General features: G+C 40.2%; 1 protein-coding gene across 24 annotated transcripts in view; it reads left to right on the top strand.

The window, feature by feature from the left end:
• The window catches only part of LOC122540194 (eukaryotic translation initiation factor 4 gamma 3-like), a 353622-nt gene that overhangs the window by 98597 nt on the left and 234255 nt on the right, over positions 1-20770 (top strand). The window lies entirely within an intron of this gene.

Below are 20770 nucleotides of genomic sequence, written 5' to 3'. Positions count from 1 at the left end.
ATTCATGGACACTTTTCATGATTTGCTAAGATGATCCGTTTTGCTTGTAAGGACTTATTACTCCAAGCTCTTCCTTCTCCGGATAGCTTCACATGCTAGCAGGAGACAAGGTGACTGGCTCACACTTAAAGCATCTCTGACTTATTGAACAAAAGCCATCCCTTTCATGCAAGGAAAACAAACTTCTTTTCTCGAGGTTTTTTTTCTTAATTTTTGGAGATCGGATCACCTTTCCCAACATGCAGTTTCATACGCTACTCAGCTACGTGGGAGCAATCGCATATTGTTAATAGGCATAAGGCTTTTGTCATTGAACTGTAGAACAATATAACTACTGACAAGTAGCTGAATCTCCCTTTTGAGCAGACCCTCAGGTTCCAGCTCATCTGCAGTAACCTCCACTGCTTGAACAAACAGCAGTATGAACTGCCCTTACAATGAGTGTCAGGTAACATATTTTTTAACAAGTGGAGTAATCCTTTCCACGATCCTATGTTTTCCCCCTTTTCAGCTCACAATGAAAAATATAGAAAAATAAGATGTAATCTTTACAAATAGGCTATGGCACCAAAGATGACTAGAACATTTAAATTATGTCATGGAACCAAAATGCTCATCGTTTTCAGTTTTTAGAGTATTCCTCTGCAGCAAGGCTCATCCCATTATTTGTGATCAAACGTCTGGTCATTGAATAAGCAATTTTCATGATTAGAGTAAGATCTACATACTGAATTCTGCCTTATCAGATTTTGTTTTCGTCATGCCATGTTACAAAAATGCATCAGTCTAAATCAAAGTTCTAACCTTTTTTTAAAAAAAAGGTAATTTCTGTGTTCCAGAACATTAAATTGGGCTATAGTGGGTAGAGAAAGTGACGACTGCAGATGTTGGAGATCAGAGCTGAAAAGTGTGGTGCTGGAAAAGCACATCGCTTCAGGCAGCATCTGAGGAGGAGGAGAATCAATGTTTCGGGCATAAGCCCTTTATTATGAATCATTAGAAATCATCAGGAATAGTCAGAATTCCTGATGAAGGGCTTCTGCCCGAAACATTGATTCTTCTGCTCCTTGGATGCTGCCTAACCGGCTGTGCTTTTCCACTGTTAGATTTTTCCACTCTATAGTGGGTGGAGCCAAGATTTGATGTTGCTTTCCACTCATTTGGATTATGTAGTTTCCATACTAAGAAATGAAAGTGAGTTCCAGTTTGCTTCATATTATAGTAAACATTTTTAAGTGTTTTTAATCACTGCAGTAGATGAAAGAATGTGAAACATATTTTGATAAAGCTAAAATTGATATTGTTAAGTAACCACAATGGTAATCTGCTCTAGTCCTTTGCTTCTATTGGTTGGCACAACATTGCATATGGGAAATCTGGAATTTTGCCTGCTGCTTATAGGCAAAGAACAGTTCTAAGAAATTATTCAGCATCCAGTCAGCTCACTTGAATCCTTTGCAAATTGCTGCAGGAGCACTACCTCAGTAAGTTTTGTTGGTGGGTTCAACAGGCCATTTGGCCCAAAGGAAGATATAGAACTTGCCTCCAGTGTACAGGTACCTCTGGAATGTTCCTAGTATGCTTGAATATATTACACCTCAACATAGAGGTTTGTTACAAATACAGAGGCAGTGCCTGAAGTGTTGAAACCTGCCAAGATGTGCATTTAATACTATGCTTGGTATTATCTAAATTAATTTGACTATTTTGGCACTAAACACCCTTTAGGGAGGCAAACCAACTGTGAAAGCATTATGTAGACCAGGAAACCCAGCACTTACTTCTGTGGCACCCTCTCCCGTGTTTTGAATCTCCCATGAATTCATTTTGTATATATAATTAAGTATGATCATACTTGAGTTTACTTAATATGACACTTGTTGCTTGCATTGAACAAACATTCTTTTGTATTTTGGAGGTATCATTGACCAGCATAAACGCATGTGATACTTAAGGCTCATCCTGGCTTGATACTTTGTTTTCATTGATGTCATTACTGAAAATCCAGCATCATGGATGTAGCTGTACTAAATGGAATCAACTCTGTGCTGCAAAAGAAACACTCAATGGAGCATTTATATAAAATCTCTTCGGCAGTAGAGATTCAGTAAATATGTTGTTGAGAGAATGCTCTGATAAAATGAGCTTTTCTGATCATTTTGATGGGACAGAGGACGGCTGTCAGATTTCAGTATTCTCAGTCAGGGTGTTTGTAAGTCATAGATGATGTGTGGTTGATCTATCATGAGTTAGGGAAATAAGTATTAAATTTGGTGCATATATCAGAACGATCTGTTACCCTATGGTTTGAATATGCCAAAGTTATGCTTTTTTCTTTGTCATCGTCAAAGATTCTTTCATTCAAGTCATCTTTTCTTCCTTTTTGAAGAAAAGAACATGAGAACTCAAACTTATCTGCAATTTTCTACTGAAAAGAACCTTCCAGACCCGCACTCTACTTTTGAATGCATTCGACTCCTCCCATATTGGGCAAAAAGAGTTCACATACCTTGCATTGTTTTATTTAGCTTATGAATTTTGCTGAATATGTCTGTAAACCCCATTAAGCTAGCTGTACATCATTCAACATCTAGCCAGTTCATGTTTCTTGTTCTGCTTGTATCAATTTGCTCTGCTACGTGGCAAGATAAGGCTGTAAGCTTTTATTGGATTTTGTTACTGCTGTAGTACCAGGCATGTCCTTAACCTGTGGCTGAAAAAATGAATATCACCATTCCTTATGTATTTCATGCTTGGTTGTTCAGTGTCTCTAAGTTGGGACCGGGGTATTAAAGGGTTCATTGCACAGCATGTGTACACAAATTGTACACTAAGGTTTATGGTATACTACTTCTTACAATAGAGAAAAATGAAATTCAAGTAGCTGTTTTCATATTTCTTGAATTTTGCGCATTATTAGTGGTTTTATGTTAGCACTTGTACCTCTTTGATGTTTTCCAGTCCTTGAATTTGATGAAGGGAGTTCTGTACCATCACTGTGGATTTTTGTGGTTTTGAAATTGGTTGCATTAAAGCTTTATCCATAACTTCCTTTTTTTGCCTGCTCCTGTGGAGCAGACTGAATGGACTGAATTGCCTAATCGTATGTCTTATAGTTTATGTCTTATAGTCATTCCATCAACTGCTTGTTTACAGCTTTTGTTCAAGCTCTATTAGACTGGAGTAAAATTCCTGGTCTACGTTTTCCATATTGAAACTGAAACTTTGTTGAGGTACTAAACCTCAACACGGTAGTTAAGGCTAGTGACTTGATCTAGTGACCCCAGTTGTGATTAAGATGAGTGGTACAAGAAAGAAATGGAGATATAAATAGGACTCTCTCTGGCTTCACCAGCAAAATCCCGTTGCCATCAACTACCCTTTGTGACAGAAGCAGTTCCCCTTTGTCGTCCTCCCTTACCCTTCTGCAAACTGCCAGTGGTATCTTAAAAGATACATATGTCCATACTATACCTACTCTTTTGCAAGAGAAGTTCATGACTGTGAAAAACTTCTCGTTTCTCAACTGCAGTTTTACTACAGGCAGGCTTATGCCCGAAATGTCGATTCTCCTGTTCCCTGGATGCTGCCTGACCTGCGCTTTTCCAGCAACACATTTTCAGCTCTGATCTCCAGCATCTGCAGACCTCACTTTTTCCCTACAGGCACCAAGACACTCTGTTTCTGTGTCTTCACTTCTCTTCCAAGGCGACAACGTGAATATTGTCTTCACTGATAGCATCATTCCCCCAATCTTAAACGCCAGTTGAAACGGGTGAGAGAATAGGCTTTTTTCAAATATGAGTGACTTTCAGCCTAAGCTTTTATGGTACGTTTGCAGATGACACCAAACTTGGAGGTGTAGTGGACAGTGAAGAAGGTTACCTCAGTACAGATGGTCAGGACCTTGGTCAGATGGGCCAGTGGGCCAAGAAGAGGCACATGAAGTTTAATTTAGATAAATGTGAGGTGCTGCATATTGGAAAGGCATGATGGTAAGGTCCTGGGGCGCGTTGTTGAACAAAGAGAACATGGAATGCAGATTCATAGATCCTTGAAAGTGGAGTTTCAGGTAGGCAGGATACTGAAGGTGGTGTTTGGTATGCTTGTCTTTATTGGTCAGTGCATTGAGTATAAATGTTGGGAAGTCATGTGACTGTATAGGACATTGCTTAGGCCACTTTTGGAATCCTGCATTCAGTTACGATCTCCCTTTTACAGGAGCGGCATTGTGAAACTGGAAAGGGTTCTGAAAAGATTTCCAAGGATTGCCAGGGTTTGGAGGGTTTGAACTACAGGGCAGGCTGAATAGGTTGGGGCTGTTTTCACTGGCGGGTTGGAGACTGAGGAGTGACCTTTATCGAGGTTTATAAAATCATGAGGGCCATGGATAGAGTGAATAGGCAGGTCTTTTCCCCAGGGTTGGGAGTCAAAAACTAGAGGCAATGGTTTAAGGTGAGAGGGCAAACATTTAAAAGGGCCATAAGGGGCAACTTTTTCATGCAGATGGTGATGCATATATGGAATGAGCTGCCAGAAGTGATGGAGGCTGGTACAATTACAGCATTTAAAAGGCATCTGGATGGGTATGTGAATAGGAAGGGTTCAGAGGGATATGGGCCAAATGCTGGCAAATGGGACTAGATTAATTTATGAAATCTGGTCGGCATGGATGAGTTGGACCGAAGGGTCTCTTTCCAGGTTGTACATCTCTATGACTTGGCTTTGCACAAGGGGCAAGCAAAGGAATAGAAAGAAGGCTCTTGCTGTCTTAGACTATACACTCCCAAACTAACTTGTGTCAGTTCCTCAGAAGAGAAGCTATATCTACCACCTAATTTATCAAATAATTAAAAATGGTGAGTAGTTTTTGAGTGTGGTAATGATTAGGGATGGCTGGATGGAAATTTTAAAATCTTAATTTTAATATTGATGCAAAGGGACATGTTTAAGTGTGCAACTCGTTTCCAACAATAAAAACCTGAATTAACTGCATATGCATGTTATTACATTACTGAGTCTTATTTACTCATCTAAATAGACTGGAGCGAAGCTCACTGCAGCACACCAGCCTGGAGTAACTTCTCTTTTTTTCTGCCTGTCTCATTCTCACTTAATGTCTTAACCTTTGTGGGCGGCACGGTGGCACAGTGGTTAGCACTGCTGCCTCACAGTGCCAGAGACCCGGGTTCAATTCCCGCCTCAGGCGACTGACTGTGTGGAGTTTGCACGTTCTCCCCGTGTCTGCGTGGGTTTCCTCCGGGTGCTCCGGTTTCCTCCCACCATCCAAAAAGATGTGCAGGGTCAGGTGAATTGGCCATACTAAATTGCCTGTAGTGTTAGGTAAGGGGTAAATGTAGGGGTATGGGTGGGTTTCGCTTCGGCGGGCTGGTGTGGACTTGTTGGGCCGAAGGGCCTGTTTCCACACTGTAATCTAATCTAATCGAATCTTTGAATTCCTCTTCAGGATCCCAGGAGTGTTCTGCGTGACCCATCAATAAGCCCCTTACCAGTTGTTGGACAGAATTAAACATTGTCATCTAGTAATTATTGGACTTGAATGTGCTTTGATAGAATTCACAGGTTGCCGAGGTCCTTCATACAAAAGTGCTTATGAAGAGAAGGATTCATCACAACCAATAATGATTGAAATTCATCATTATGCATTCATTTTAAAACAAAATCTCCTTAAACCAGATTGATTGATTAGTGCAAAATAGAAATATAAAACTTCTCAATTGCAAATAGTCAGGATTCCAATGCTGGCAATTGTATTAAACTCTCAGAAAAGCTCAGCCACCAAACATTAAAGCTGAAGTTCAAAGAACCTGTGATTTGGAAATCAAATGATGGATAGAGAAGGCTGAGAAAATTCAACTCTTTGATGACATGCATGTTGTGTGCCTTTTTTAAGGCAGCCAAGAAATCAGAAGGTTCAACACTGTTTAGATTGAAAATTCTCCTCAAGACTATGGACAGTGTCAATACGCACTGGAAAACACATGTTGTGTCAGTGCTTAAACAGAACTCCACAGGGGTCATGCACCTGCTGGAAAGTCTTCCAGAATATACAATTAGAAATGAGCCAGATAATTATCTTAAATTGGAAGCTTTTTGACAACCGGGTAGTGTAGGCAATCTCTGTAGCAGTATTGAAGTAGGGAAGAAGCAGTCTAATCTCTCGAGTGTATGGTTATTTGTGAAGAATGATTAAATTCCAAATGACCTATGAGTTGCCATAATGATTGCAATCTTCAAGAAAGGAAAAAAAGTCAAACTTTAGCATAACATTGCTCTCAACTGTTGGCAGATTCCTAGCTCTGATACTAAACTCAACACTTGTTGAGTTCCTTCCAATGCCCCACTAGCTTTTGTCCCAATGGATGAATGACCTACATGACCTTGACCCCTCAACAATTTCATGTAAAGTGCAGAGAACAAAAAATTCCTTTGAACGTAGTTTTCTTTGATCTTGGCAAAGCTTTCAATTTGGTGAATTGAGCGTCCCTCAAAGTTGCTACAGTGATAAGCATTCAAGTGATATTCACAAGCATCTTCAATGTCCTACTCGACAATAGGAAAATAGCAGAACTGCATGATGGCTCCACCAGAGACGACAACTCCTGCCAAAACATCAGGCTGTTGGACCAAGACTGTAGCTGCAACTTACTACTGACCAGCTCTTTTCTCTCTCCCTAAAAAGTTGTGGAAATAACTCATTGCACTGGTGGTGAAATCTTCAATCTTGAACAGTTAGACATTACATCCGAGCTACGGCTGCTTCAGTCATAAAACTACAAAATGCTGAGATGTAATAGTTAATGCTGTTTCTGAAAAAGAACTGCAGCAGTTCTTGTAATCACTGAAATCTACAGGAAAATAAGACTTGTGTTGAATATCATTCACGAAGACTAATGTACTAACAATCAAATATAAAGCCCAGTGACTTCAATTGAAAGTCGTGATATAGTGTTTTAAAATAGTGTTTGGGGACTATCTATCCCAGAAAGTTGATTTTTGTTAAGGTATGCCACCAAATCCAAAATGCCAACTTAGTCTATGGTAAACTATGTGCTTGTGTTTTGAAGTATCGACACCTACTTAAAGTCAATTGGGCAGTGGTTCTCCAACAGTTTCTAGGGTGCTGAAGCTTAGACAACTTCATTGCAGTAACAGAGTCCTAAAGCAACAAATACTGGTACTGTTTGAGAAAGATCTTGGGATTCAAGTAGGAAAATAAAGAATAAATGTAAGTATCCTCCGGGACACCGAATGCAAAATTGATAGTTTATTCAGCGTGTCTACTTTAAAAAAAAAAGTCCAAAGAATTGACAAAGAAACAAATGCTGACATTTCATGTAAAACTTTTCTTCTCGCAAACAAATCTGTGTACATTGAGCACATTAACAGACAGTTGAGGTGCCAACTTAACAGAAAAAGTATTTGTATTCTAATTAACTCACTCACTCTTAACTACCGTATATGGTCATTTATACTTCATATTACACTTATGGCATATGACTTGCAAGACAAGATCATACTTCAGGGCACTCCCGCAGTTGAGCAAGATCACTAGTTCCTATCGCACCCCGGTGTGCCTTTCAGAAGTTGGCCTGCTGTGACAGAGTTAATCAGAACAATTCCACCAGCTAGACCAATTTTGCCAACTCGTTCTTTGAATCTCAAGTCCCTCCAGTTCTCTTCCTTTCAAACAGAAAACTAACTTTTACTAGCATTCTGCTAGGCTGTTAAGACAAAAGCATTTCACTCTGCTCTTCATAGCATAAAATCTCTGTCCAAAAATCACCTGCCCCTCCAATTAAACAAGACAATTAATTGTTTTAAATTGGGTTGCAAATTTCTGAAAGAAAACAAGTTGCTTGTAGAATGCTGAGATGCCAGTTAAAGAGCCGCTGCTTCCCCTACTGCTAATGTTGACAGTGGTCATAGCATAGAAAATAGGAGCAGTAATAGGCCATTTGGTCCTTTGAATGGTGGAGCATATTCAATGTGATCATGGCTCATCATCCAACTCCGTACAGTGCTCTTATTTTCTCCCCATATCCTTTGGTCCCTTGACCCCTAAGAACTGGATCTTACACCCGAAAAATTCAAAGTTTAGGCCTGGACGGATTTCTCTGACAGAGATTTCCATAGGCTCACCCCCCTTTCTCGGTGAAAAGAATTATCCTCCTCTCTAAATGGCTGACCCTGTATCCTTAAACTGTAACTCCTGGTTCTGGTCTCCCTGATTATTAGGAAACATCCGTCCTGGGTTTACCTTGTCTTATCCTGTTAAGAGTTTTATAGGTTTCTGAGACTCCCCTCGTTCAAAGTTTGTGAGAAGATTTGTAGCTCGGGTGCTCGTTGTTGTGGTTCTGTTCGCCGAGCTAGGAATTTGTGTTGCAGACGTTTCGTCCCCTGTCTAGGTGACATCCTCAGTGCTTGGGAACCTCCTGTGAAGCGCTTCTGTGATCTTTCCTCCGGCTTTTGTAGTGGTTTGAATCTGCCGCTTCCGGTTGTCAGTTCCAGCTGTCTGCTGCAGTGGCCGGTATATTGGGTCCAGGTCGATGTGCTTATTGATTGAATCTGCGGATGAGTGCCATGTCTCTAGGAATTCCCTGGCTGTTCTCTGTTTGGCTTGTCCGATAATAGTAGTGTTGTCCCAGTCGAACACATGTTGCTTGTCATCTGAGTGTGTGGCTACAAGGATACTAGGAATCCTAACAGCACACAAACCAACAGCCACTCTCAGACAACAACCCAGCATGAGCAAAACCAATGTAGTGTACAAAATCCCATGCGAGGACTGCACAAAACACTACATAGGACAAACAGGAAGACAGCTAACGATCCGCATCCACGAAAACCAACTAGCCATGAAACGACATGACCAGCTATCCTTAGTAGCCACACACTCAGATGACAGTGAGTGTGTGGCTACTCAGTTAAAGTAGCCTCATTTACTTTAAACTGTGTTAAAGTTTAACTGTGTTACAGTTAAAGTTATGCAAATTGTTTTGTTTTGTTTGTATTTTAACTGTAGTGTAAGAATGGTTTGTTTTTGACTAATGAAATGAGATCTGGAATGCAGTGCCTTAACATCTGGCTTTAAATAAGATGAAAGTTAGGGTCTAGGCTATTTTTCTGATATGTTTTGAGGGGTTTTGGTCCGGTCCATAACACTGAATCATTCGTATTTTGTGATGGTTACAGCTTATTAAGTATAGCAAAATAGCAAAAACCTATGGTGAAATAGCAAAACGTGAGTGGCATTGTGGCTCAGTGGTTAGCACTGATGCCTCACAGCACCAAGGACCTGGGTTCGATTCCAGCCTCGGGTGACTGTCAGGGGGAGTTTGCACATTCTCCCTATGTCTGCGTGGGTTTCCTCCCACAGTCCAAAGATGTGCAGGTCAGGTAAATTGGCCATGGGAAATTGCCCATAGTGTTAGGTGCATTAGTCAGAGGGAAATGGGTCTGGGTGGGTTACACTGGAGGGTATGTGTGGCTTTGTTGGGCCGAAGGATCTGTTTCCACACTGTAGGGAATCTAATCTGTTGGGAATGCTGTTTGCAGAATATTTTCTCCTTTTGTGTTTAGAGTTGGGCTCAGCTTGTGCGCTTCTGCATTGCTGCCTGCTCGGTTTGAGAATCATTTTGAAGATGAAAATTATTAGGATGTAAGGAGTGAGAAGGGAAAAGGACACTTTCATAAATGAGTATTAGTAATCAGTACAAGTGCGCCAATTACTACTCCATATCCTTGGCAAACTAACAAAACTTTTATGGTTAAATCTACCTGTTCAGATTGATCACCATTGGGAACGTGTTGACCAACACACGTGTGTCAAGTCTATTGTAATACAATTGCAGTAGTTTTTTGCAAGATAATTTCAAATTTTAACTGAAATTTACTAGGGATGATGCGCAGCCAAATACGATATACTTTTAATTAGTTGCAAGTCATAAATCTGAAGTAACTTCTATCAAAATTGACTTGATTCATGCTGATTGAATTTGTCAATTATATTAAAGCATTTGATTTACTGCTGAATTATCGCATATGCTGTAAAAGCATGTTAATGTTGGCCTCTCATATGGGTTGTCATCATTTCTCAAAGATGCTTACGAATGTACCAGGAAATTTGAAAAATTACTTGTCTATCCCACCAAGCTTAATGATGCTGCTGATGCTGTTACGAGCGCACACGCAACTTTAGTTTGAAAACAATCTTATACGCTCTCTTAGGCATGTTGAACCTTTATTAGTGATAGCAAAACGTGTTGGAAATGCTGTTTGCAGTACGTTTTCTCCTTTAGTGTTTAGAGTTAGTAGGCTCAGCTTGGGGCACTTCTGCATTGCGGCCTGCTCTGTTGGAGAATCTTAACTTTGAAGGTAAAGCTTATTGGGATGTTGAGGGTGATAAGGGAAGAGGGCGCTTTCAGAAGTGAGTATGAAGAAGCAAATAAGCTTTTAACTGGAAGACACTACTTTTAGCACACACAGATTGGAAGAATTATTGGTAATCTTTATTTATGTAGCTGTTTCAAAATCTATTGAATTGCAATAGTTTTACTTAGTGCTAATACTATTAGTTTACTATTAATTGATGATCACTAATCGTTCTTGTACCTGGCTGATTGTAGAGCTTTGAAAAACCTGTAATATGGACGTGTGTATGTGAAAAGAAATTTGAAAGACTTTTGTTAATCCTCTATTGTTTCACTCTAAATCTTTCGTTTTCAAGTTTTGCTTTGTAGTTAAGCGAAATACCTCGCTGTCTGATTCCTTCCCCCTCATCTCACTCTACCCTGGTGGGGGAATGTTGAAACACAGTTGGTACAGGTTTTCACTGTTTCACTGTTTAGCTCTCTAACCGCAAGTGATATTTTTGTGCATGGGGTTGCCAATTTCCTCCTCTTTACTGTTATAGAAGTTGTTCTCGAGAGATTTAAAATAAATCTAACAAAAACAAATGATTGGTCACTGCAGTTTTTTATTATGTATATCTGTTAACTCTTTCCTCTCAATCAATTTATTGACAAATCGTATTAAATTGTGTTCCATCCACTCCAACAACATGCCAAAAACTCGGACTTTTTCTAAGATTGAGACATCTCTTTAGGCTGCCCTTGCCATTTCTCCATTAAATCAAACTTCTCACCTGCATTCCTGCACTTTTTTGTGCAAGTTGTCTCAGAGATTTCTTTTTTCCGAAACGACTTGTTCAGAGGTGTTATTATACACCTTTGGAACAGGTGGTGCTTGAACCTGAGCCTTCTGGCCCAGAGATAGAGACAATACCACTGCATCACCGGAGCCCTACATCATTTGTTTGATAATGTCTTCATTACCTTAAGACCCAACCGCCACACTTTATTTCCTATTTGTGATTAAGCTGCTTATTTCACTTGGCTTTCTCTCCAGTTTGCTAGCTAGTGTTGCAGTTTGGTCCATGTACTTGTTACTGGTCAAAATTACTTTTGAGTCTCTTTTAGCACAGACATTCCTTTGCCTGCCCCTTCCCCACTCCACCACCACCCTCACCACTCAAATTGCATGTAAATGTTTTTCCACCTACAGGGAATGCACAAAAATTGAATGAAGAGCTAAATGCCCAGTTTTTGAGAGCTAATGTATGATGCTGTTAAAGGGCAGATTCATCAGTTTTGTTTGTGATTAGTTATATGCTGAGTTCCTTCCCTGAATTGCCATTGCAAGATTGAGAATTGCGAGAGAGAATTAGGAGTCCAGTGTCATCTCGGAAAAGGGGAACCAAGGATTAAGTCTAGTCATCCTTGTACCACACACTACAGAGGCTCTAGAGTAATATTGACAGCATTCAAGGAGTGCATTGCCTATGTGCCTGCTGAGTGGAATATCAGTGGCACGATAACTAAAGTGTGAAAATAAAGAAAAACATCGTGTACCATTAGTTTGGGATAAGAAAGGATATTTTTGAAATTAGTTCTCGTAACCTACAGTTGTTCTATCTTATTCTGGTGTGTATCTTTCCCTTATATGTCATAGACCTTGTTACCTTAATAGTTTTTCAACAGTATTTTTCATCAACTTGCCATCTACAATTATTGTTTTGTCAACAAGTGGAGTAGCCATTTATATTATTTCAGTTTGCGTGCAAACTGCTCATTAAAGTAACTGATATGCTATCAAAAATGCTATCTGCTACAAAGTAAGAACTTGGGTAGAGAAGAAAAAGTTTTCTTTTTGCTGCATTGATAACCTCACAAGTAAATGGCTATTGTTGTTATGTTTTGAGGTTTTTTTGATCTTTGTGATTGGAATTTTTCTAAATTGTGGGGGTGAGGCAGTTTATACTTGTTTTGCTTCTTTATACTTTAAGCGCACAGAGTATGCTTCGTCCAGAGACAAAATGCTGATTGGTTTGTGCAAGACTGCCAGTTGTGGAGGCCGTAGTCATCAGTGTAACACGGCTTCTGGTGGTTAGAGTTGTGAGATCAATGTTGAGGCAGAAGGCCTCGAGACTGTGAAAGAGACAGCATCTCTCCTTATCTCTCTGCAGAGAGGTAACCAAAAATTGAAAGAGTTCTCCTAGTTTACTGTTGGCTGCTAACCAGTGACTGGAAGACCGAACAATTAATATATCAACCATACTATGACTTCAGCAAAGGACGGAAAGATCTGGAAATATGTTCGGAGACTACTTGGAAGAACTGAAGAGGATACGTCCAGTGCATCCTGTGGGCTGGTGCTATTTAACTGTGTTTGCCCAGTCATTGTTCCTCCACTCCATCCATGACAAACATCCATGTTTGTCTCTGCCTGCATGTGTTTTGGGAGATTTAAGAAGCGGGTTAAAGTTTCAGCTAGTAGAGTTACATGTAGAGAATTCATAGGTTTTTTTTTCTTTGATAAGAATCAATTTCTTTGTTATAAGTAGTTTCTTGTTAAATACAAAAGCCCGATCAATGTTTTATGTTCAGCTGAGTTCATCAAACAGGATACTAGGGGACTTCAAATAATTTGATTAAATCTTTAACTTTTGTGTTGACTTGGGAATAGTGGAGATTGAGTATCAGTGCACTTTCCTAAGTGGGTAGTGACATGTGCGAGAGTTTATGATACGACTGCAGAGTGAATTGCATGCAGCATGAAAGTGATGAATTAGAACATGTCCTCCAGTAAAACAATTAAGGGTGAATCTGTTTTCAAGCTAAAACTTATAACAGTCTCTATTGCGTCACATAACTGTTTTACAGCAAGAAAATTTGGTATGGGTTAAAAATCTGATATTACAGTGCAAGAAGAAAGAATCCAACCTGAAGATGATGTCCAAGATCAAATGGCAATGAGAACAGGGACCAGCCACTGGCCTCATCTTAAGAAACATGGTGGAAGGAGTCCCCAAAATGCCAGAATGGTTAGATCATCATCAGAAATGTAATCTATATATCGATACATCGGCCAAATCAAATCCCGAGTCCACTAAAGATTTCAGAACAGCAGCAAGTTGGTGGAGCCATTAATAGAACATAACAGTTGAGATTTGACAACATTTCAAGATCAATCAGGCCACCAAATGACATGATTCTGAAATGAGCAATTTCTAACAATTCAAGAGCAGATAGCAACAAAAAAAAGTATCTATTAAGTCATATTGGCCACATGGATGAATTATCCTTCACCTTTAATATGACCAATAACCAAGTTATTCATACATCAAATCATTGAAAAAATGGGGAATCTCTAATTCATTGGCTAACTCATGGCTATTTGTTGTAGAGATTTGATTCTGAATGGTTAACGAACCTCACCTGATCCCGAATGGGATCAGTGTCATGGATTCAGTGGATTCCATTGTCAAAGTGACTCAAGGAATTGGGTGCCAAAAGCAATGAATTTGTTATTTTTAAAGCACTTAATTGTGAAAGATATTTGCGTGGAATTCATCTATCCAATAAAATCTGAGCCTTTAATATGAATTACTGGTGTTATGCTTTCTTTCACATTTCAAAAAGGTGGTCACACACTCGCATTGGTGATTCATGTTTTATTCTGGGTGACTAAGTCAATCTCCATTCTTGAAAAGACTTTTAGAGGCTTCAAAGTAGACTTTGATGCCAAGATTGTTGACAGCTCTGCATAATAGTGTTAATTAAATTTAAAATCTGACTTAATGTTTGTCTCCAGTCTCAGCAGGCCTTGTGTTTGTGGTGACGGACAATTAGCTGTCCAGCCTAATCTTACTTTCCAGCTCTTGATCTGTCATCCAAGTTGTGACTCAAGTGTATATCCGAGTACATTTTAAAATGTGATAATCATTGGCTGTACCACTCTTTGAACCAGTTAGTTCCAGTCTCTCTCCACACACTTTCCAAAAAAATACTCCTAGCTCATTTCTATTTCTTTGACTTCAAACCGTGACTCGTCTCTGCTGATGGGACTAGGTCCTTTCAATTGTCTAGGACCCTAATTTTTGTTTGCACCAAATCATGCCTTAGTTGCTTTTGTTCCATAGAAAACAAGCTTAACTAAGCCAATCTGTTTTCATAGCTAAAATTTTTATTCCTGTCCAAATCTTTGTGAACCTCCTACCCTCTATGATGTGACCACATTGCTTCCATGACATGGTGATTGGAACTCTGCAAACTAACATTGTTTATTGTTCTTGCACAAGCTCCCTGCTTTTATATTCTGTACCCCAGCTGAAACAAAGGAGTTTCTTGTATGCCTCCTGTAACTGCCTTATCCTCTGGGACCTGTGGACATAGATACCAAACTCCCTCTTTTCTTGTACACTTCTGAATTGCTGACCATTTATTTTAGTACAGAAGAACCTCAATTATCTGAACGAGATGGGTCGGTACAATTTCGTTCGGATAATAGATTATTCAGTTAATCAATTAATTGCCTGCCTGCTGGGTTTTGATATTTGTTTTAAGTCCACTCCCCATTCAGGAGACGAGGCAGCAACAGCACACTGCCTCCAACCCCACTCCAAACACGCACACGTGCACGCACACACGCAGCCACAGCCCCACACACAACTTTTGACTGCAACCTTTTGACAGGTTCCACCACTACCCTGTACAGGACAATGTTAGAAAGATTATCTGGGGAAAGGGGGGTTTAGGGTACACCCCTCTTGTAGAACTCCAGGGAAAGTGTGGGGAGAGAGTGCGCGGGCGGTCCGTCATTTGGAGACAGTGTCTGTTTAATCACTGTAAACAAAAGACGCGATCAGTGTTGGAAATGCGTCTTTGATGTAATGTTTCTATCGGGACCTCGAAATCGCCTTCGGATAATCTGATATTCGGATAATTGGTATTCGGATAATTGAGGTTCCTCTGTATTACATTGTCTCAATTGACATCCCCAAATGTTTGCATTCCACAAATGTTTACACTTCTCTGGACTGCATTCACTTTGTCTCATTACTTTCTGAGCTTCTTCCTGCATTCTTCAGTTTTTGTACTCACTTTTGACCGTTGACCAATTTTTGCATCATCTGTAAATGTTTTAATCATATTTTAATTCCTTACTTGAAAAGGACATAATTGCATTAGAAACATTTTAGAAAAGGCTCACTTGGCTCATTCCTGAGATGAAGGGCTCACCTTGAGAAGAAAGGTCAACAAGAATGAGGAGCGATCTCCTTGAAAAATAAGGGCGACTTGATATGGTGAATAGCTGAAGGATGTTCCCTGCTCTGGAGCAGACGAGAAGTAGGGGAGCAGGATTTGAAAATTAGTCTTTTTATAATGATGGAGATGAAGAGAATTTAATGTCTGTCTGAAATTCTGATCTCAAATGGCAGTGGAGGTCATTAAATTTATTGAAGGTCAGGTTACATTTTTAATAGGCATGGGAGTTGAGGGTTGTAGGGGAAAACAGGAAGGTGAAACTGAAACCACAACCAGATTAATTGTGACATGACCAAATGGCAGAGCTAGCTTTAGGAGCCAAATTTCGAAGTCTTATGTCCGGTTCATTACCTGTTCATATTTCACTCCCTGACATCATGGGTCTGTAGAGTTGGGTGCATCACAGTTTTGGTCAATTTGGTGGCATACTTGTGCTGGTCCCTCTGTTTATGATGCTTAAATGTCTCTGATTGCTCTGGCACTGATTTGTCTTCAGATAACTGTTTCTAGCAAAACTTTGGTAAATTTCATGTAGGTTTGGGAATATTGGCTTTACTCAGTGGCGATCTTTAACTTTTGATCTAGCTCTTTTCAGTAACTATTCCAAATGTAATGAAGTTAGAATCCCTGCCCAATTTAATTTGGAGGATACATATTTGCCCCATTTGGGTTTACTACATAGGTGGTTTAACACATTATCCTGAAAGCATATGAAGAGATCTGCACCCCCTACGCCTTCTGTAGTAATTTTGCCAGTTAATATTAAGGTAATTGAAATCCTCTCCTGTTTTTGTAATTCTCAGCAATTTTCCTAAATTTGATATTACTGTTCACGTTTTATGGTATACTGCCAACAGTTTGATTCCTCCTTTTTGATCTCCAGTACAGCGTGTTACATTTGATAATTACTGTAGTGTAACATCCATCCTTGTACCTGTCATTGTTCCATTAACTGCCATTGTAAAACTTCCCTTTTTATATTCCTTGCTATCTCATCTAAAACACTTGTGACCAATAGTGTTTGAATGTTCTTTCTCCTCTTTTAAGCTATATTCAGTATCATGTGTTCAAGTGTGTTTGTGTTTTCAGTTCATCTGCATTATTTGTTAGTCTCGTTTCATTCAAGTGTGTATCTTTTAAGCACTGTCAAACTCCTAGGTTTGTTTTTGTGCCTTTGTTTGTGCCTTTGTTATGTGCTTTCCACATTACTTTCATTCCATTTTGTTTTCCATATCCAACTTTGCTTTGTTGTCTTCTGAAACTGTGAAGCTTCCCACCCTTTTGCCTACTTATTTGAACCTTACCATGCAGACTCAATTTTGTCATATTTATCCTAATTTTATGAAAATTCAAAATGATTGCTGTCATAATCAACAGCTGTTCAGACCTTACTAATTTTAACAGGTTCTGTCTAATTTCTCTATTAAATGATAAACATTTACAGCATAGCCTTCTGTCATACATTATGTAAAGTCCTGTTAATCTCACCCTTAAATTCATTGTAATCTTCAGTTTGAAAAGTAACCGCTGTAGCAGTCACTGTAGGTTAGAAAATTAACAATTTGGTAGACATTGATCCTGATAACTAAATTTCTGGTGATGTTTAGAGTTTGCAAAAAAGTTGTAGATTTTCTTTTCGATCATTTGAATTGTGTTACTTTGTCTCTAATCCAAATCAATAACAACTTGGGTTACTGTTAAAATATGCAAAGTTTTTGCTATTTCCTGCAGCTAACAGTAGCTAATGCATTTTGAAGAAGTACAATTCAGTTTGGGAATTTGTAATTACAAATGTATTGGACATTAATCAGCGACAAGTCATTTATTTATCACAAGTGATATAAAGAGAAACATCTGAGCCATTTACCATTTGAGGAAATGGATTGAATGGGTATTTATCACCGAGAAGGAAGAAATGTGAATTTGAAGGTAATTTCTGTTAAGTATAAACTATGGAATTTCACATGGTCGAAGATGTCAGAGTAGGTCCAATGATGGAGTAACAAACATTTCATTTAGAACATAGAACATAGAACATAGAAGAATACAGCGCAGTACAGGCCCTTGGGCCCTCGATGTTGCGCCGATCCAAGCCCACCTAAACTACACTAACCCACTATCCTCCATATACCTATCCAATGCCCTCTTAAATGCCCATAAAGAGGGAGAGTCCACCACTGTTACTGGCAGGGCATTCCATGAACTAACGACTCGCTGAGTGAAGAACCTACCCCTAACATCAGTCCTATATCTACCCCCCCTTAATTTAAAGCTATGCCCCCTTGTAATACCCGACTCAATACGCGGGAAAAGGTTCATACTGTCGACCCTATCTAACCCCCTAATCATCTTGTACACCTCAATCAAGTCACCCCTAAACCTTCTTTTCTCTAGTGAAAACAGCCCCAAGTGCCTCAGTCTTTCCTCATACGATTTTCCTTCCATACCAGGCAACATCCTGGTAAACCTCCTCTGCACCCGTTCCAATGCCTCCACATCCTTCCTATAGTATGGCGACCAAAACTGCACACAATATTCCAGATGCGGCCGTACCAGAGTCTTATACAACTGCATCATGACCTCAGGACTCCGGAACTCAATTCCTCTACCAATAAAAGCCAGTACGCCATATGCCTTCCTCACCGCACTATTTACCTGGGTGGCAACTTTCAGAGATCTGTGTACATGGACACCAAGATCCCTCTGCTCATCCACACTACCAAGTATCCGACCATTAGCCCAGTACCCCATCTTTTTGTTATTCTTCCCAAAGTGAATCACCTCGCACTTAGCTACATTGAATTCCATCTGCCACCTTTCTGCCCAGCTCTGCAGCTTCTCTATATCCTGCTGTAACCTGCCACATGCTTCCTCACTGTCAACAACTCCTCCGACTTTTGTGTCATCCGCAAACTTGCTCACCCAACCTTCTAACCCCTCTTCCAGGTCATTTATAAAAATGACAAACAGCAATGGTCCCAAAACAGATCCTTGCGGAACACCGCTAGTGACGGCACTCCATGAAGAAACTTTGCCATCAACTACTACCCTCTGTCTTCTTCCATCCAGCCAATTCCTAATCCAAACCTCCAACTCACCCTCAATGCCATATCTCCGTATTTTCTGCAGTAGCCTACCATGGGGAACCTTATCAAACGCCTTACTAAAATCCATATATACCACATCTACCGCTTTCCCCTCATCAACCTCCTTCGTCACCTTTTCAAAGAATTCAATAAGGTTTGTGAGGCACGACTTGCCCTTCACAAAACCATGCTGACTATCCTTGATCACATTATTCCTATCTAGATGTGCATAAATCCTATCCCTTACAATTCTCTCTAAGACTTTGCCCACAACAGAAGTGAGACTCACCGGCCTATAGTTACTAGGGCTATCCCTACTCCCCTTTTTGAACAAGGGAACCACATTTGCTATCCTCCAGTCTTCTGGGACTACTCCTGTAGACAAAGAGGACATAAAAATCAAGGCCAATGGCTCTGCAATCTCCTCCCTTGCTTCCCAGAGAATCCTAGGATAAATGCCATCGGGCCCAGGGGACTTATCTATTTTCACCTTTTCCAGGATTTCCAACACCTCTTCTCTACATACCTCAAAGCCATCCATTCTACTTATTTGTGCCTCAGTATTCTCATCGACAACAATGCCCTGTTCCTGAGTGAATACTGAAGAAAAGTATTCATTCAGTGTCTCCCCAATCTCTTCCGCCTCCACACGCAACTTCCCCCTACTATCCTTGACTGGACCTATTCCTACCCTAGTCATTCTTTTATTCCTAACATACCTATAGAAAGCCTTAGGGTTTTCCCTAATCCTATCTACTAAGGACCTTTCATGTCCCCTCCTTGCTGCTTTTAGCTCTCTCTTCAGGTCCTTCCTGGCTACCCTATAACTCTCAATCGCCCCAATTGAACCTTCACGTCTCATCTTGAGATAGGCCGCCCTCTTCCATTTAACAAGGGATTCCAATTCCTTATTAAACCACGGCTCCCTCGCACGACCCTTTCCTACCTGCCTGACAGGTACATAATTATCAAGGACACTCAATAGTTGCCCCTTGAACAAGTTCCACATATCATTTACACTCTTGCCTTGGAGTCTACTTTTCCAAGCCACACATCCTAAGTCATGCCTCACCGCATCATAATTTCCCTTACCCCAGCTATAATTCTTGCCCTGTAGTACACACTTATCCCTCTCCATCACGAGTGTAAAAATCACCGAATTATGGTCACTATCCCCAAAGTGCTCACCTACCTCTAATTCTAACACCTGGCCTGGTTCGTTACCCAGAACCAAATCCAGTATGGCCTCACCTCTTGTTGGCCTGTCTACATATTGTGTCAGGAAACTCTCCTGCACACATTGAACAAACACTGACCCATCTAACGAACTTGAGCTATAGCTTTCCCAATCAATATCAGGAAAGTTAAAGTCCCCCATAACAACCACCCTATTACTGTCACTCATCTCCTGAATCACCTTCCCAATCCTTTCTTCAAAGATTCTAGGACTATTAGGAGGCCTGTAAAAGACTCCTAACAGGGTGACCTCACCTTTCCTATTCCTAACCTCAGCCCAAACTACCTCAGATGGCAAGTCCTCATCCATCGTCCTTTCCACCGCTGTAATACTATCTTTGACAAGCAATGCCACACCTCCCCCTCTTTTACCCCCACCTCTAAACCTACTAAAACATTTAAATCCTAAACATTTAGAAAATCATTGATCGGGTTGGAGGAAATAATGAGTAGCCTGGAAAATGAAGATGAGAGTTTTGAAATGCTAGTGCCTGGAGAGGGTGTGGGTGAAAATATAGGCCTGTGTTTATGAAGATCCGGTCTGATTTTTATATGTGAGTTATTGGAGGAATACCCACTCAAGGGATGAGATGCAGTCATAACTTTTCCAATTCTTTTCTGGGTTGTTGCTGTTGCTGGTCCACATTCATTGCAATAGAGTTGTAAGAGATATACATCTGTGCTATCTCAAATCCTTTTGAGCTGGTTGTGAGTTGCCTTGTTGAATACAACGGAGTGCCTTAATAGGCTGTTCTGAGAATTAGCCACTTTACTAAGGACCATGGGGCACACAAGCCAGTCTAGATAAAGATGGCAGAT

This window comes from Chiloscyllium plagiosum, unplaced genomic scaffold (assembly GCF_037043375.1).
Source record: "Chiloscyllium plagiosum isolate Xiang-an unplaced genomic scaffold, Cpla_swu_hap1 HiC_scaffold_37, whole genome shotgun sequence".
Classification (NCBI taxonomy): domain Eukaryota; kingdom Metazoa; phylum Chordata; class Chondrichthyes; order Orectolobiformes; family Hemiscylliidae; genus Chiloscyllium; species Chiloscyllium plagiosum.
This window is presented reverse-complemented; position numbering and strand designations above follow the sequence as displayed.